The sequence below is a fragment of the Phyllobates terribilis genome, unplaced genomic scaffold, assembly GCF_046119375.1.
Source record: "Phyllobates terribilis strain yellow unplaced genomic scaffold, ASM4611937v1 Scaffold_4__5_contigs__length_816908805, whole genome shotgun sequence".
Lineage (NCBI taxonomy): Eukaryota > Metazoa > Chordata > Amphibia > Anura > Dendrobatidae > Phyllobates > Phyllobates terribilis.
Window position 1 is genome coordinate 516,707,474 of NW_027362764.1, and position 14,920 is coordinate 516,722,393.

Here is a 14,920-nt window from a genome sequence, read left to right on the forward strand (position 1 = left end):
CCATTATTGGGGAGTGGGTGTCCTATGGTATTTGCTTATGCTTTCCCAGCAAAAGCTGCCAAAAATTAGGACGGAACAACTTGCAATGCCCCTTACAAGAGCCATGCAGTACAGCATATTACAAACATAAGTCCCATTATTGGGGAGTGGGTGTCCCATGGTATTTGCTTATGCTTTCCCAGCAAAAGCTGCCAAAAATTAGGACGGAGCAACTTGCAATGCCCCTTACAAGAGCCATGCAGTACAGCATATTACAAACATAAGTCCCATTATTGGGGAGTGGGTGTCCCATAGTACTTGCTTATGCTTTCCCAGCAAAAGCTGCCAAAAATTAGGACGGAGCAACTTGCAATGCCCCTTACAAGAGCCATGCAGTACAGCATATTACAAACATAAGTCCCATTATTGGGGAGTGGGTGTCCCATGGTATTTGCTTATGCTTTCCCAGCAAAAGCTGCTAAAAATTAGGACGGAGCAACTTGCAATGCCCCTTACAAGAGCCATGCAGTGCAGCATATTACAAACATAAGTCCCATTATTGGGGAGTGGGTGTCCCATAGTATTTGCTTATGCTTTCCCAGCAAAAGCTGCCAAAAATTAGGACGGAGCAACTTGCAATGCCCCTTACAAGAGCCATGCAGTACAGCATATTACAAACATAAGTCCCATTATTGGAGAGTGGGTGTCCCAGAGTATTTGCTTATGCTTTCCCAGCAAAAGCTGCCAAAAATTAGGACGGAGCAACTTGCAATGCCCCTTACAAGAGCCATGCAGTACAGCATATTACAAACATAAGTCCCATTATTGGGGAGTGGGTGTCCCATAGTATTTGCTTATGCTTTCCCAGCAAAAGCTGCCAAAAATTAGGACGGAGCAACTTGCAATGCCCCTTACAAGAGCCATGCAGTACAGCATATTACAAACATAAATCCCATTATTGGGGAGTGGGTGTCCCATAGTATTTGCTAATGCTTTCCCAGCAAAAGCTGCCAAAAATTAGGACGGAGCAACTTGCAATGCCCCTTACAAGAGCCATGCAGTACAGCATATTACAAACATAAGTCCCATTATTGGGGAGTGGGTGTCCCATAGTATTTGCTTATGCTTTCCCAGCAAAAGCTGGCAAAAATTAGGACGGAGCAACTTGCAATGCCCCTTACAAGAGTCATGCAGTATAGCATATTACAAACATAAGTCCCATTATTGGGGAGTGGGTGTCCCATAGTATTTGTTTATGATTTCCCAGCAAAAGCTGCCAAAAATTAGGACGGAGCAACTTGCAATGCCCCTTACAAGAGCCATGCAGTACAGCATATGCCAAACATAAGTCCCATTATTGGGGAGTGGGTGTCCCATAGTATTTGCTTATGCTTTCCCAGCAAAAGCTGCCAAAAATTAGGACAGAGCAACTTGCAATGCCCCTTACAAGAGCCATGCAGTACAGCATATTACAAACATAAGTCCCATTATTGGGGAGTGGGTGTCCCATAGTATTTGCTTATGCTTTCCCAGCAAAAGCTGCCAAAAATTAGGACGGAGCAACTTGCAATGCCCCTTACAAGAGCCATGCAGTACAGCATATTACAAACATAAGTCCCATTATTGGGGAGTGGGTGTCCCATGGTATTTGCTTATGCTTTCCCAGCAAAAGCTGCCAAAAATTAGGACGGAGCAACTTGCAATGCCCCTTACAAGAGCCATGCAGTACAGCATATTACTAACATAAGTCCCATTATTGGGGAGTGGGTGTCCCATAGTATTTGCTTATGCTTTCCCAGCAAAAGCTGCCAAAAATTAGGACGGAGCAACTTGCAATGCCCCTTACAAGAGCCATGCAGTACAGCATATTGCAAACATAAGTCCCATTATTGGGGAGTGGGTGTCCCATAGTATTTGCTTATGCTTTCCCAGCAAAAGCTGCCAAAAATTAGGATGGAGCAACTTGCAATGCCCCTTACAAGAGCCATGCAGTACAGCATATTACAAACATAAGTCCCATTATTGGGGAGTGGGTGTCCCATAGTATTTGCTTATGCTTTCCCAGCAAAAGCTGCCAAAAATTTGGACGGAGCAACTTGCAATGCCCCTTACAAGAGCCATGCAGTACAGCATATTGCAAACATAAGTCCCATTATTGGGGAGTGGGTGTCCCATAGTATTTGCTTATGCTTTCCCAGCAAAAGCTGCCAAAAATTAGGACGGAGCAACTTGCAATGCCCCTTACAAGAGCCATGCAGTACAGCATATTACAAACATAAGTCCCATTATTGGGGAGTGGGTGTCCCATAGTATTTGCTTATGCTTTCCCAGCAAAGCTGCCAAAAATTAGGACGGAGCAACTTGCAATGCCCCTTACAAGAGCCATGCAGTACAGCATATTACAAACATAAGTCCCATTATTGGGGAGTGGGTGTCCCATAGTATTTGCTTATGCTTTCCCAGCAAAAGCTGGCAAAATTTAGGATGGAGCAACTTGCAATGCCCCTTACAAGAGCCATGCAGTACAGCATATTACAAACATAAGTCCCATTATTGGGGAGTGGGTGTCCCATAGTATTTGCTTATGCTTTCCCAGCAAAAGCTGCCAAAAATTAGGACGGAGCAACTTGCAATGCCCCTTACAAGAGCCATGCAGTACAGCATATTACTAACATAAGTCCCATTATTGGGGAGTGGGTGTCCCATAGTATTTGTTTATGCCTTGCATGCAAAAGCTGCCAAAAATAAGGATGGAGGAACTTGCAATGCTGGCACCCTGGTGGTATAGTGGTGGTGGAGGCTGAGGATAAGGAGAAGAAAATTAAACAGCCGAAACGAGGAAGCATATACCCATGTGTGGGTGTGAAGCGGTGCATGTGAATACACCTCCCGAAATAACACAGTGGATTTGACTTTATGTTACTCTGCTGTCATTTGGTGGTGATAAGAAGTCTGGCCCAATCCAGCCCTTGTTCATTTTGATAAGGGTCAGCTTGTCAGCATTGTCAGTTGACAGGCGAGTGCGCTTATCAGTTATAATTCCCCCAGCGGTACTAAAAACACGCTCCGATAGCACGCTAGCGGCAGGGCAGGCCAGGACCTCCAAGGCGTACAGAGCAAGTTCATTCCAAGTGTCCAGCTTGGATACCCAATAATTAAAAGGCACAGAGGAATCACGGAGGATGCTGGTACGATCGGCAAGGTACTCCCTCACCATCTTTTGAAACTTTCCACTCCTTGTGAGAGTACCCCGCGCCTCAGGGCCTGTAAGCTGGGCGGGTGTCAGAAAAGTGTCCCAGAACGTTGACAGTGTTCCCCTGCCTCTGCTGGATTGGAGTTGCATCTCTCTCGCCTGTACGCCTTGGTTGGGCAACGAACTGTGACCTCTGCCGCTAGCGTGTTCAGATGGGAATTTTTTTAAGAGTTCTGCAGCAAGGGCCTTCTGGTATTGCCCCATTTTTGTAGACCTCTCCACCTCAGGAATAAGAGAGTGAAAGTTCTCCTTGTAGCGGGGGTCTACAAGTGTCACCAACCAGTAATGACTGTCACCCAACATTTTGACAACGCGAGGGTCACGGTTAAGGCAGCGTAACATAAAGTCAGCCATGCGTGCCAAACTGGTAACGGGCAAGATTTCCGTGTCCTCACCAAGATGACGACTGACCATGCTCTCCTCCTCCTCCTCTTCCTCCTCCCCCCTGTCCTCAGGCCACCCACGCTGAACCGACGGTATGACACTTGTACAGGTACTACCGTCTACAATGCATGATAGCAGCTCCTGTTCTTCCTCCTCCTCCTCCTCCACCTCCTCCTCTCCCTCATTGTCCCCCAAAGCACGTTGGGATGAGGTGAGGCTGGGCTGTGTGTAATCGCCCACTACGGATTCTTGATCCATCTCATCATACTCTGGCTGCAATGCCTCCTCTTTAATTCTCTGCAGAGAGCGTTGCAAAAGACAGACAAGTGGGATGCTGACACTAATGATGGCGTCATCGCCACTCACCATCTTGGTGGCCTCCTCAAAGTTTGTCAGGATGGTACATATGTCAGACATCCAGGTCCACTCCTGAGGTCTTATGTGTGGAGTCTGACCTGAATATCGACGGCCTTGTTGCAGCTGGTACTCCACAATTGCTCTCTTCTGCTCACAAATCCTTTGCAACATGTGGAGGGTAGAGTTCCAACGTGTGGGGACATCACACACCAGTCGGTGTGCCGGAAGCTGCAAACGCTGCTGCAACACAGCAAAAGCAGCGGAAGCTGTAGCCGACTTGCGAAAATGAGCTGACAGGCGGCGTACTTTCACGAGCAGATCTGGCAACTCGGGTACGATTTAAGAAACCGCTGAACCACGAGGTTAAGCACATGAGCCAGGCATGGTACGTGTGTGATCTCACCTCGCCTCAGAGCTGCCACCAGGTTACGGCCATTGTTACACACGACCATGCCGGGATGTAGGTTCAGCGGTCTCAGCCACAGATCTGCCTGCTCTTTCACAGCTGTCCACAACTCACAAGCAGTGTGAGGTTTATCACCTAAGCTTATGAGTTTCAGCACAGCCTGTTGCCGCTTGCCGGAGGCAGTACTGCAATGCTTCCAGCTTGTAACTGATGTGGTGATATCTGAGATGGAGGCTGAACATGAGGAGGAGGAGGATGCGCAGGAGCTGTACACTGTGGGGGCAACTCTGACTGACATAGGGCCCGCAATCCTCGGTGTGGGGAGGATGTGTTCCGTCCCAAGGTCCGACTGGGTCCCGGCTTCCACTATGTTTACCCAGTGTGCCGTCAGAGAGATGTACCGTCCCTGGCCACAAGCACTTGTCCACGTGTCCGTTGTCAGGTGGACTCTCCCAGTAACTGCATTGTTGAGGGCACGGCAGATGCTTTGGGACACGTGCTTGTGTAGTGCGGGGATGGCACACCGGGCAAAATAGTGTCGGCTGGGGACCGAGTACTGAGGGACGGCCACCGCCATAAGATTGCGGAAGGATTCCGTCTCCACCAGGCTAAAAGGCAGAATTTCCAATGCAAGCAGTCGTGAAATGTGCGAATTTAGGACTGTGGCCTGTGGGGCGTTAGCTGCGAATTTCCGTTTTCGTTGAAAGGTCTGGGATATGGACAATTGAACGCTGCGGTGGGACGTGGACGTGGACGTTGATGCTGTTTCTTGAAAAACTGCCATAACAAGTGAAGACTGAGAGGAGGGGCATCTTTACATGCAGTATGGACAGGGGATTGCCTTGCACACACAACAGGGGGTTCTATTGCACGCACAACAGTGGAAGAAGCAGTGGTGACACCCGCTGACACTAGTCGTGGACCCTGGGTTTCGCCCCACAAAGTCAGGTGCTTTGCTGCCATGTGCCTGATCATGCTGGTGGTGGTCAGGCTGGTAGTTTTGTCACGCCTGCTGATGCTGGCATGGCAGGTGGAACATATGGCCTTTTTGGGGTTATCAGCAGAGTCTTTAAGAAAATTCCAGACGCTGGAAGACCTACCGCTTGTACTGGCAACGTCCCTCGTGTTGGTGTTACGGGGAACGGTTGCCTGCCTTCTGTCTGCGGCCACCACACTGCTTCTTCCTGCCTGTTGGGGTACTCTGCCTCCCTCCCCCTGTGTGCTGCTGGCCTCACTCTGCATGTCCTCCTTCCACGTTGGGTCAGTTACTAGATCATCCACCACCTCCTCCTCTTCCACTTGCGCACCACGATCCTCCTCCTCACTTCCTGGCAATTGTGTCTCATCATCGTCCACCTCTTGTGACAGATTGCCAACGTCGACTTCCTGTGGCCGTGGCTGTTCAAATATTTGGGCATCGCAACATGGGATCTCCTCTTCCACCACTTCAAGCGTATCAGGCGAGGGGCCCAAATATGGAAATGGACCAGTGAACAGCTCTTCAGGGTGTCCAAGTGTGGGATCACTTGCTGTCTGACGACACTCGGCATGGTGGGAGGAAGGAGCATCAGGGTGAGGAGGAGTATGCGGTCGAGACTCACGGCTACTAAGAGTTGACCGTGTGGAAGACAGACCGGAGGTGGTGGTGCCCAGGTAACTGGAAGTATTATCTGCTATCCAATTAATAACCTGTTCACACTGATCAGTTCTCAATACTGGTGTTGTTCTGTGCTTCCCTAGTAATTCTGTCAAGAAGTGGGAGCGAGAAGATGTGTCTGTTGGTTGTGGCACATTTTCACCTTGGCCACGGCCCCGTCCTCTGCACGAACCATCACCAGAACGTCCACTTCCACGTCCCTTGCCACGCGCCTTGCCCATTGTAAATGAAGTAAAATAGCTTACACTTGCACTATCAATGGAAAAAGGGTAATAAAGAGTAGATAAAAACCGTGGAAGAGGAAAACCACAGTTATTGTTTACTGGGGTATACCACACTTTTTTAAATAGAGATATTTGCGGCTGAACAGTGAGCGACACACTCAAACTGCTTTTTTTTAAGATACCAAAGGCCCAAAACTGGATAGTACAGCGATTTGACCCGTGGAACTGCGAAACCACACTGGGATGTCGGGCCTACACAAGACTATTTTCAACAGATATATTTTTGTGTCACAACAGTCAGGAGACACTACTGTTTTTCTTTACGGAAAAAACTACCAAAAGCTGAATAATAGAGATTTTTTACCGTGGGATGGCAAAACCACAGTTATTGTTTACTGGGGTATACCACACTTTTTTAAATAGAGATATTTGCGGCTGAACAGTGAGCGACACACTCAAACTGCTTTTTTTTAGATACCAAAGGCCCAAAACTGGATAGTACAGCGATTTGACCCGTGGAACTGCGAAACCACACTGGGATGTCGGGCCTACACAAGACTATTTTCAACAGATATATTTTTGTGTCACAACAGTCAGGAGACACTACTGTTTTTCTTTACGGAAAAAACTACCAAAAGCTGAATAATAGAGATTTTTTACGAAGGGATGGCAAAACCACAGTTATTGTTTACTGGGGTATACCACACTTTTTTAAATAGAGATATTTGCGGCTGAACAGTGAGCGACACACTCAAACTGCTTTTTTTTTAGATACCAAAGGCCCAAAACTGGATAGTACAGCGATTTGACCCATGGAACTGCAAAACCACACTGGGATGTCGGGCCTACACAAGACTATTTTCAACAGATATATTTTTGTGTCACAACAGTCAGGAGACACTACTGTTTTTCTTTACGGAAAAAACTACCAAAAGCTGAATAATAGAGATTTTTTACCGTGGGATGGCAAAACCACAGTTATTGTTTACTGTGGTATACCACACTTTTTTAAATAGAGATATTTGCGGCTGAACAGTGAGCGACACACTCAAACTGCATTTTTTTTTAGATACCAAAGGCCGAAAGCTGGATAGTACAGCGATTTGACCCGTGGAACTGCGAAACCACACTGGGATGTCGGGCCTACACAAGACTATTTTCAACAGATATATTTTTGTGTCACAACAGTCAGGAGACACTACTGTTTTTCTTTACGGAAAAAAATACCAAAAGCTGAATAATAGAGATTTTTTACCGTGGGATGGCAAAACCACAGTTATTGTTTACTGGGGTATACCACACTTTTTTAAATAGAGATATTTGCGGCAGAACAGTGAGCGACACACTCAAACTGCTTTTTTTTTAGATACCAGATGCCCAAAACTGGATAGTACAGCGATTTGACCCGTGGAACTGCGAAACCACACTGGGATGTCGGGCCTATACAAGACTATTTTCAACAGATATATTTTTGTGTCACAACAGTCAGTAGACACTACTGTTTTTCTTTACGGAAAAAACTACCAAAAGCTGAATAATAGAGATTTTTTACCGTGGGATGGCAAAACCACAGTTATTGTTTACTGGGGTATACCACACTTTTTTAAATAGAGATATTTGCGGCAGAACAGTGAGCGACACACTCAAACTGCTTTTTTTTTAGATACCAGATGCCCAAAACTGGATAGTACAGCGATTTGACCCGTGGAACTGCGAAACCACACTGGGATGTCGGGCCTATACAAGACTATTTTCAACAGATATATTTTTGTGTCACAACAGTCAGGAGACACTACTGTTTTTCTTTACGGAAAAAACTACCAAAAGCTGAATAATAGAGATTTTTTACCGTGGGATGGCAAAACCACAGTTATTGTTTACTGGGGTATACCACACTTTTTTAAATAGAGATATTTGAGGCTGAACAGTGAGCGACACACTCAAACTGCTTTTTTTTTAGATACCAAAGGCCCAAAACTGGATAGTACAGCGATTTGACCCGTGGAACTGCGAAACCACACTGGGATGTCGGGCCTACACAAGACTATTTTCAACAGATATATTTTTGTGTCACAACAGTCAGGAGACACTACTGTTTTTCTTTACGGAAAAAACTACCAAAAGCTGAATAATAGAGATTTTTTACCGTGGGATGGCAAAACCACAGTTATTGTTTACTGGGGTATACCACACTTTTTTAAATAGAGATATTTGCGGCTGAACAGTGAGCGACACACTCAAACTGCTTTTTTTTTAGATACCAAAGGCCCAAAACTGGATAGTACAGCGATTTGACCCATGGAACTGCAAAACCACACTGGGATGTCGGGCCTACACAAGACTATTTTCAACAGATATATTTTTGTGTCACAACAGTCAGGAGACACTACTGTTTTTCTTTACGGAAAAAACTACCAAAAGCTGAATAATAGAGATTTTTTACTGTGGGATGGCAAAACCACAGTTATTGTTTACTGGGGTATACCACACTTTTTTAAATAGAGATATTTGCGGCTGAATAGTGAGCGACACACTCAAACTGCATTTTTTTTAGATACCAAAGGCCCAAAACTGGATAGTACAGCGATTTGACCCGTGGAACTGCGAAACCACACTGGGATGTCGGGCCTACACAAGACTATTTTCAACAGATATATTTTTGTGTCACAACAGTCAGGAGACACTACTGTTTTTCTTTACTGAAAAAACTACCAAAAGCTGAATAATAGAGATTTTTTACCGTGGGATGGCAAAACCACAGTTATTGTTTACTGGGGTATACCACACTTTTTTAAATAGAGATATTTGCGGCAGAACAGTGAGCGACACACTGAAACTGCTTTTTTTTTAGATACCAGATGCCCAAAACTGGATAGTACAGCGATTTGACCCGTGGAACTGCGAAACCACACTGGGATATCGGGCCTATACAAGACTATTTTCAACAGATATATTTTTGTGTCACAACAGTCAGGAGACACTACTGTTTTTCTTTACGGAAAAAACTACCAAAAGCTGAATAATAGAGATTTTTTACCGTGGGATGGCAAAACCACAGTTATTGTTTACTGGGGTATACCACACTTTTTTAAATAGAGATATTTGCGGCAGAACAGTGAGCGACACACTCAAACTGCTTTTTTTTTAGATACCAGATGCCCAAAACTGGATAGTACAGCGATTTGACCCGTGGAACTGCGAAACCACACTGGGATGTCGGGCCTATACAAGACTATTTTCAACAGATATATTTTTGTGTCACAACAGTCAGGAGACACTACTGTTTTTCTTTACGGAAAAAACTACCAAAAGCTGAATAATAGAGATTTTTTACCGTGGGATGGCAAAACCACAGTTATTGTTTACTGGGGTATACCACACTTTTTTAAATAGAGATATTTGAGGCTGAACAGTGAGCGACACACTCAAACTGCTTTTTTTTTAGATACCAAAGGCCCAAAACTGGATAGTACAGCGATTTGACCCGTGGAACTGCGAAACCACACTGGGATGTCGGGCCTACACAAGACTATTTTCAACAGATATATTTTTGTGTCACAACAGTCAGGAGACACTACTGTTTTTCTTTACGGAAAAAACTACCAAAAGCTGAATAATAGAGATTTTTTACCGTGGGATGGCAAAACCACAGTTATTGTTTACTGGGGTATACCACACTTTTTTAAATAGAGATATTTGCGGCTGAACAGTGAGCGACACACTCAAACTGCTTTTTTTTTAGATACCAAAGGCCCAAAACTGGATAGTACAGCGATTTGACCCATGGAACTGCAAAACCACACTGGGATGTCGGGCCTACACAAGACTATTTTCAACAGATATATTTTTGTGTCACAACAGTCAGGAGACACTACTGTTTTTCTTTACGGAAAAAACTACCAAAAGCTGAATAATAGAGATTTTTTACTGTGGGATGGCAAAACCACAGTTATTGTTTACTGGGGTATACCACACTTTTTTAAATAGAGATATTTGCGGCTGAATAGTGAGCGACACACTCAAACTGCATTTTTTTTAGATACCAAAGGCCCAAAACTGGATAGTACAGCGATTTGACCCGTGGAACTGCGAAACCACACTGGGATGTCGGGCCTACACAAGACTATTTTCAACAGATATATTTTTGTGTCACAACAGTCAGGAGACACTACTGTTTTTCTTTACGGAAAAAACTACCAAAAGCTGAATAATAGAGATTTTTTACCGTGGGATGGCAAAACCACAGTTATTGTTTACTGGGGTATACCACACTTTTTTAAATAGAGATATTTGCGGCTGAACAGTGAGCGACACACTCAAACTGCTTTTTTTTTAGATACCAAAGGCCCAAAACTGGATAGTACAGCGATTTGACCCGTGGAACTGCGAAACCACACTGGGATGTCGGGCCTACACAAGACTATTTTCAACAGATATATCTTTGTGTCACAACAGTCAGGAGACACTACTGTTTTTCTTTACGGAAAAAACTACCAAAAGCTGAATAATAGAGATTTTTTACCGTGGGATGGCAAAACCACAGTTATTGTTTACTGGGGTATACCACACTTTTTTACAGAGAGATATTTGCGGCTGAACAGTGAGCGACACACTCAAACTGCTTTTTTTTTAGATACCAAAGGCCCAAAACTGGATAGTGCAGCGATTTGACCCGTGGAACTGCGAAACCACACTGGGATGTCGGGCCTACACAAGACTATTTTCAGCAGATATATTTTTGTGTCGCAACAGTCAGGAGACACTACTGTTTTTCCTTACGGAAAAAACTACCAAATGCTGAATAATAGAGATTTTTTACCGTGGGATGGCAAAACCACAGTTATTGTTTACTGGGGTATACCACACTTTTTTAAATAGAGATATTTGCGGCTGAACAGTGAGCGACACACTCAAACTGCATTTTTTTTAGATACCAAAGGCCCAAAACTGGATAGTACAGTGATTTGACCCGTGGAACTGCGAAACCACACTGGGATGTCGGGCCTACACAAGACTATTTTCAACAGATATATTTTTGTGTCACAACAGTCAGGAGACACTACTGTTTTTCTTTACAGAAAAAACTACCAAAAGCTGAATAATAGAGATTTTTTACCGTGGGATGGCAAAACCACAGTTATTGTTTACTGGGGTATACCACACTTTTTTAAATAGAGATATTTGCAGCTGAACAGTGAGCGACACACTCAAACTGCATTTTTTTTAGATACCAAAGGCCCAAAACTGGATAGTACAGCGATTTGACCCGTGGAACTGCGAAACCACACTGGGATATCGGGCCTACACAAGACTATTTTCAACAGATATATTTTTGTGTCACAACAGTCAGGAGACACTACTGTTTTTCTTTACGGAAAAAACTACCAAAAGCTGAATAATAGAGATTTTTTACCGTGGGATGGCAAAACCACAGTTATTGTTTACTGGGGTATACCACACTTTTTTAAATAGAGATATTTGCGGCAGAACAGTGAGCGACACACTCAAACTGCTTTTTTTTTAGATACCAGATGCCCAAAACTGGATAGTACAGCGATTTGACCCGTGGAACTGCGAAACCACACTGGGATGTCGGGCCTATACAAGACTATTTTCAACAGATATATTTTTGTGTCACAACAGTCAGGAGACACTACTGTTTTTCTTTACGGAAAAAACTACCAAAAGCTGAATAATAGAGATTTTTTACCGTGGGATGGCAAAACCACAGTTATTGTTTACTGGGGTATACCACACTTTTTTAAATAGAGATATTTGAGGCTGAACAGTGAGCGACACACTCAAACTGCTTTTTTTTTAGATACCAAAGGCCCAAAACTGGATAGTACAGCGATTTGACCCGTGGAACTGCGAAACCACACTGGGATGTCGGGCCTACACAAGACTATTTTCAACAGATATATTTTTGTGTCACAACAGTCAGGAGACACTACTGTTTTTCTTTACGGAAAAAACTACCAAAAGCTGAATAATAGAGATTTTTTACCGTGGGATGGCAAAACCACAGTTATTGTTTACTGGGGTATACCACACTTTTTTAAATAGAGATATTTGCGGCTGAACAGTGAGCGACACACTCAAACTGCTTTTTTTTTAGATACCAAAGGCCCAAAACTGGATAGTACAGCGATTTGACCCATGGAACTGCAAAACCACACTGGGATGTCGGGCCTACACAAGACTATTTTCAACAGATATATTTTTGTGTCACAACAGTCAGGAGACACTACTGTTTTTCTTTACGGAAAAAACTACCAAAAGCTGAATAATAGAGATTTTTTACTGTGGGATGGCAAAACCACAGTTATTGTTTACTGGGGTATACCACACTTTTTTAAATAGAGATATTTGCGGCTGAATAGTGAGCGACACACTCAAACTGCATTTTTTTTAGATACCAAAGGCCCAAAACTGGATAGTACAGCGATTTGACCCGTGGAACTGCGAAACCACACTGGGATGTCGGGCCTACACAAGACTATTTTCAACAGATATATTTTTGTGTCACAACAGTCAGGAGACACTACTGTTTTTCTTTACTGAAAAAACTACCAAAAGCTGAATAATAGAGATTTTTTACCGTGAGATGGCAAAACCACAGTTATTGTTTACTGGGGTATACCACACTTTTTTAAATAGAGATATTTGCGGCTGAACAGTGAGCGACACACTCAAACTGCTTTTTTTTTTAGATACCAAAGGCCCAAAACTGGATAGTACAGCGATTTGACCCGTGGAACTGCGAAACCACACTGGGATGTCGGGCCTACACAAGACTATTTTCAACAGATATATTTTTGTGTCACAACAGTCAGGAGACACTACTGTTTTTCTTTACGGAAAAAACTACCAAAAGCTGAATAATAGAGATTTTTTACCGTGGGATGGCAAAACCACAGTTATTGTTTACTGGGGTATACCACACTTTTTTAAATAGAGATATTTGCGGCTGAACAGTGAGCGACACACTCAAACTGCTTTTTTTTTAGATACCAAAGGCCCAAAACTGGATAGTACAGCGATTTGACCCGTGGAACTGCGAAACCACACTGGGATGTCGGGCCTACACAAGACTATTTTCAACAGATATATCTTTGTGTCACAACAGTCAGGAGACACTACTGTTTTTCTTTACGGAAAAAACTACCAAAAGCTGAATAATAGAGATTTTTTACCGTGGGATGGCAAAACCACAGTTATTGTTTACTGGGGTATACCACACTTTTTTACAGAGAGATATTTGCGGCTGAACAGTGAGCGACACACTCAAACTGCTTTTTTTTTAGATACCAAAGGCCCAAAACTGGATAGTGCAGCGATTTGACCCGTGGAACTGCGAAACCACACTGGGATGTCGGGCCTACACAAGACTATTTTCAGCAGATATATTTTTGTGTCACAACAGTCAGGAGACACTACTGTTTTTCCTTACGGAAAAAACTACCAAATGCTGAATAATAGAGATTTTTTACCGTGGGATGGCAAAACCACAGTTATTGTTTACTGGGGTATACCACACTTTTTTAAATAGAGATATTTGCGGCTGAACAGTGAGCGACACACTCAAACTGCATTTTTTTTAGATACCAAAGGCCCAAAACTGGATAGTACAGTGATTTGACCCGTGGAACTGCGAAACCACACTGGGATGTCGGGCCTACACAAGACTATTTTCAACAGATATATTTTTGTGTCACAACAGTCAGGAGACACTACTGTTTTTCTTTACGGAAAAAACTACCAAAAGCTGAATAATAGAGATTTTTTACCGTGGGATGGCAAAACCACAGTTATTGTTTACTGGGGTATACCACACTTTTTTAAATAGAGATATTTGCAGCTGAACAGTGAGCGACACACTCAAACTGCATTTTTTTTAGATACCAAAGGCCCAAAACTGGATAGTACAGCGATTTGACCCGTGGAACTGCGAAACCACACTGGGATATCGGGCCTACACAAGACTATTTTCAACAGATATATTTTTGTGTCACAACAGTCAGGAGACACTACTGTTTTTCTTTACGGAAAAAACTACCAAAAGCTGAATAATAGAGATTTTTTACCGTGGGATGGCAAAACCACAGTTATTGTTTACTGGGGTATACCACACTTTTTTAAATAGAGATATTTGCGGCTGAACAGTGAGCGACACACTCAAACTGCATTTTTTTTAGATACCAAAGGCCCAAAACTGGATAGTACAGCGATTTGACCCGTGAAACTGCGAAACCACACTGGGATGTCGGGCCTACACAAGACTATTTTCAACAGATATATTTTTGTGTCACAACAGTCAGGAGACACTACTGTTTTTCTTTACGGAAAAAACTACCAAAAGCTGAATAATAAAGATTTTTTACCGCGGGATGGCAAAACCACAGTTATTGTTTACTGGGGTATACCACACTTTTTTAAATAGAGATATTTGCGGCTGAACAGTGAGCGACACACTCAAACTGCATTTTTTTTAGATACCAAAGGCCCAAAACTGGATAGTACAGCGATTTGACCCGTGGAACTGCGAAACCACACTGGGATGTCGGGCCTACACAAGACTATTTTCAACAGATATATTTTTGTGTCACAACAGTCAGGAGACACTACTGTTTTTCTTTACGGAAAAAACTACCAAAAGC